This window comes from Oncorhynchus masou, chromosome 16 (genome assembly GCF_036934945.1).
Source record: "Oncorhynchus masou masou isolate Uvic2021 chromosome 16, UVic_Omas_1.1, whole genome shotgun sequence".
NCBI classification, from domain to species: Eukaryota; Metazoa; Chordata; class Actinopteri; order Salmoniformes; family Salmonidae; genus Oncorhynchus; species Oncorhynchus masou.
The window spans coordinates 31,817,415-31,822,182 of record NC_088227.1 but is presented as its reverse complement, the minus strand read 5'-3'; the positions used below and the strand labels follow the sequence as shown (position 1 = coordinate 31,822,182).

The 4,768-nt window shown below is 47.6% G+C and overlaps 1 pseudogene; it reads right to left on the bottom strand.

Moving 5' to 3' along the window:
• Window positions 1-704: 704 nt before the first annotated feature.
• Window positions 705-2,107, bottom strand: LOC135557307 (ankyrin repeat and EF-hand domain-containing protein 1-like; annotated as a pseudogene).
• Between the last annotated feature and the right edge of the window lie 2,661 nt (window positions 2,108-4,768).

The window sequence follows — 4,768 nt, the reverse complement described above, 5'->3', positions numbered from 1 at the left end:
GCTGTCTGGAAGAGTGGAAGCTGTCTGGAGGAGAGGAAGCTGTCTGCAAGAGTGGAAGCTATCTGGAGGATAGGAAGCTGTCTGGAAGAGTGGAAGCTGTCTGGAGGAGAGGAAGCTGTATGGAAGAGGAGGAAACTAGGCACCGCTCATCACCTGGCCAATACCATCCCTACAGTGAAGCATGGTGGTAGCAGCATCCTGCTGTGGGGATGTTTTCCAGTATGAGGGACTGGGAGGCTAGTCAGAATTGAGGGAAAGATGAACAGAGCAAAGTACAGAGAGATCCTTGATGAAAACCTGCTCCAGAGCACTCAGGACCTCGGACTGGGGCGAAGGTTCACCTTCCAACAGGACAACAACCTTAAGCACACAGGCAAGATCCAGTGGCCCAGGCAGAACCCGGACTTGAACTTTATCGAACATCTCTGGAGAGACCTGAAAATAGCTGTGTAGCGACGATCCCCATCCAACCTGACAGATCTTGAAAGGATCTGCAGAGAAGAATGGGAGAAACTCCCCAAATGCAGGTGTGCCAAGTTTGTAGTGTCATACCCAAGAAGACTCGAGGCTGTAATCGCTGCCAAAGGTGCTTCAACAAAGTACTGAGTAAAGGGTCTGAATACTTTTAATTTTTAATACATTTGCATGGGGTGTGTGTAGATATTGTGTATATATTTATGAGAAAAACAAAACAATAATCAATTTCAGAATAAGGCTTTAAAGTAACAAAATGTGGAAAAAGTCAAGGGGCCTGAAAACTTTTGGAATGCGTTGTATAAGCGGTCCTCCATGTCCACCTGGACCCCCTGACTAAAGGCCAGGCTCAGAGACTCCAGGTCCCCCGTCTTCACACAGTAGTTGATGTTGATTTAGACCCTCTCTGGCTTGCCTATATACCAGGCCGAGTTCTCCTCGATGGGGTGGCTTGGCGGGTGGTCGCGGTCGAACCGCGTGACGTCAATGCAGTGCTGGTACGTCTGGATCATGAAGTAGGGCGACCCGTCGTTGTCTCCCTGGTAAATAAGCTCAGGTGGGACGGTGCAGATAAGGGTGGGTGAATTTAGACTTTTTACCTTTCTTCTTCTTGGGGGCATAGGTGGCGATGGTAAATGGTTTATGGAGGTATTTCAGGCCATTGAAGAAGTCATTGACGTTGACTAGTCCTCCTCTCCTCTAGTAGTAGGCCTGGAGCTTCTGCAGCACGGACATAAACATCTTCTTGGAGACCGTCTCCGTGCATTCGGTTCCTGATTCATCAAAAAAGGCGTTCCGAAGGGCAGTCTCATACTCATGGGACCAATAGTGGAGAGTCAGAGCTCAGGGAGTGTTGGGATTGGACACACCGGATTTGGAGTATTTCCTGTGTATCCTCTCTGCTTTCTTTTTTCCCCTATAGGTTCAGGACTTGCGGCCGGAGTCCGCACCTTTGGGGGGGGGTACTGTCACGTCCTGACCTTAGTTCTTTTGTTATGTCTTTGTTTTAGTATGGTCAGGGCATGAGTTGGGTGGGTTGTCTATGTTAGTTTTTCTATGATTTGCTATTTCTGTGTTTGGCCTGGTATGGTTCTCAGTCAGAGGCTGCTGTCAATCGTTGTCCCTGATTGAGAACCATATTTAGGGAGCCTGTTTTCTATTGTGTTTCGTGGGTGATTATTTTCTGTTTTTCTGTTGTGTGGCTGCACCATCCAGAACTGTTTTCGGTTGTTCTCTTTGTTAGTTTTGTTATTTCCGTTTTCATTTAATAAATATGGACGTATACCACGCTGCATATTGGTCCGATCTCTCATACTCCTCGTCAGAGGAGGACGAATCCCGTCACAGAAGGTCTATACCTCTCTGTGCTAAAAATCCGCAGCAGTCAGGCAGCGTAGTGAAGAGGTGTGTCCCCCTCTAATGTCATCACTCCCATGTCATCTGAGTTCGCAGACAGCACCTGGATCACCTTCAGGACAATTATAGTAACTGATGACGGTTGTATTCAAAACAACAGTTGACATATCGGGATGGTTTCCCAGACCAGAAAAAAGCCTTGTCCTGCTCAATGGAAAGTCTCTATTTAAAGGGCTTTTCAGTCCAGGACTAATCTGGGTCCAGGAAACCGGCCCATGGAGTATAGACATACAGTATATGTGGCCATGTGGGAATCAGACCCACAACGAGACATGGTTAGCCTTTACTGACAGACATCTGACGTTCAAATGCATTATTTAAGCAATAAGGCCTGAGGAGGTGTGGTATATGTCCAATATACCACGGCTAAGGGCTGTTCTTAGCACGATGCTACGAGGAGTGCCTGGACAAAGCCCTTATCTGTGGTAAATTGGCCATATACCACAAGCCCTCAAGGTGCCTTATTACTATTTGTTACAGGAATTAAATTCCTATATGTTTTAATACCCAATTACAATTAGACCAGTCTCAAAATCTATCAGCAGCGTTTATTCTCGAGAGTACTGAACATGATACAGTTTACCACAGGTTATAAACTGAAAATGACGTCATTAGTTTTCGACCTGTCCCGTCTCTTCTCCACCCTGGTACAAAGGCAGTATCTCAAGCCTTCCCATATCGTCTCTCCTAATTTAGATGATTTATGACCCGAGCCATGGTCTGCCTGTGTAGATAAGCATTCTAGCCAGTCTGGCGATAAGTTCATTCATTTCTACCAAGGAACAGACAGTCGTTGTTCTAATTCTTGATTATATTTACACACATTATATTCAGTACTAGCATTAAAAGAAAATTCATACATCTATACAGCAACATAATAGTATTCTGATTAGTCAGTCCTGATTGAAATGTATACATAATTAGTCATTATTGATAAAAAAAATCCCTTAACACTATTTCAACTGTTTACCAACATAATTAGACCAGTAAGAAGTAATGTTTTGTCATAGCCGTGGTATACCACAGCTTTCAGCCAATCAGCATTCAGGTTTATAATACTGTATAACCCACCTCAAAGAATCCCCCCATGGCAGTGAAGTGTGTTCGCCCCCCTCAGTAGGATGGCTCTGATCAGCTGCACAGCCCCAGCCCTGGCTGCTTCCATCAACGCAGTGTGACCTGTCAGTGCAGCTGGCAGTACGGCCTGTCAGTGCGGCCTGTCAGTACGGCCTGTCAGTACGGCCTGTCAGTGCGGCCTGTCAGTACTGCCTGTCAGTACGGCCTGTCAGTGCGGCCTGTCAGTGCGGCCTGTCAGTGCGGCCTGTCAGTGCGGCCTGTCAGTGCGGCCTGTCAGTGCGGCCTGTCAGTGCAGCCTGTCAGTACTGCCTGTCAGTACTGCCTGTCAGTACGGCCTGTCAGTGCGGCCTGTCAGTACGGCCTGTCAGTGCGGCCTGTCAGTACGGCCTGTCAGTGCGGCCTGTCAATGCGGCCTGTCAGTGCGGCCTGTCAGTGCGGCCTGTCAGTGCGGCCTGTCAGTGCGGCCTGTCAGTACGGCCTGTCAGTGCGGCCTGTCAGTGCGGCCTGTCAGTGCGGCCTGTCAGTGCGGCCTGTCAGTACGGCCTGTCAGTGCAGCCTGTCAATGCAGCCTGTCAGTGCGACCTGTCATGTGATGAATGACATTAAGAAGATAGAATTCACACAGCAAAGTCTAAGTCTTATTCTATTCAACACAAGTGGCTAGAGACTCAGAGAGTCAATAATTCAGACATCAGGTCATTTACATTCCCAAATTTCAACAGTTAAATTTTAGGACTATAACCCTAGTTGAATCCAAAATGGCATACTTGTACCACTCCACCAAACTCTACCTCATAACACTAAAGTAGTGCACTACATAGGGAATAGGGTGTCCTTTCAGATTTGGCCTTTGATCTCCCAGAACCCCTCATGTCATGGTCAGCTGCGTCAGGGTCGGCGCCCTGCACCAGGATGCAGAGGCACAGGCCAGCCAGCAGGAACACGGGTGTCCCGGCAAGCGAGACGTTGTTGACATCGGCCATGCTGTGTAGGCCACCTGCAGGCAGCGCATGGGGGGAAGACGCAGCAGAGGAGCACACCTGGGAAAAGAGCCAAGAGACACCGAGTCGGTGAGCCGATCAAATGGGATTACCCAGCGGGCCAGCAGGCTTTACAGACCAGGGAGAGGATCCCTTCTGATCTGTAATTAGATGTCCACAATCATCCCCTCAAAAGAGCCCAGCGTCATTGACTGTAACTGAAGACTGGACCGCACTGCAATTGAGGCTATTATCATAATTGGGTTTTAAGGAGTTTGTATGAGTGTCGTTGCGTTGGTTCCTTTGGAGTGGGTGAGTCGATTTGAGTCGCCTGAAACACTGATCTCATCATCATGTAAACAGAGAGAGCGTGCATTTTTATGAGTCAAACAGGCACGGCATTCAACAGCTCTTGGTATAAGAGCTACATACAGTAATATAGTAAGTAAACAAACCCTGTGGTTGATACATTTGTGGTTTAAAGGCCCATTTCTATCTGCAGGTGGAAAATAAAGTCCTATTCAGTGGCTCAATATTCTACTCTATTCTATTCAATTCTATGCCATTCAGTTCTATTCTATTCTACTCAATTCTATGCCATTCAGTTGTATTTTATTCGGTGGCCCGAATTATATCTCTAGCACACACAGCAGCATCACCTACTCTGTGGCCTGACTGTATCCTCTCCCTTTTCCCCACAGCATCCATCAGGTTCATGTCAGCATTATTCTTAGCCAGCAAGGCAACCATGCCGTCGTGCCCCAACTCAGCAGCTAACATGACTGGGGTGCAGGAAGCTTACCATGTTTGTGTTGTTGGCC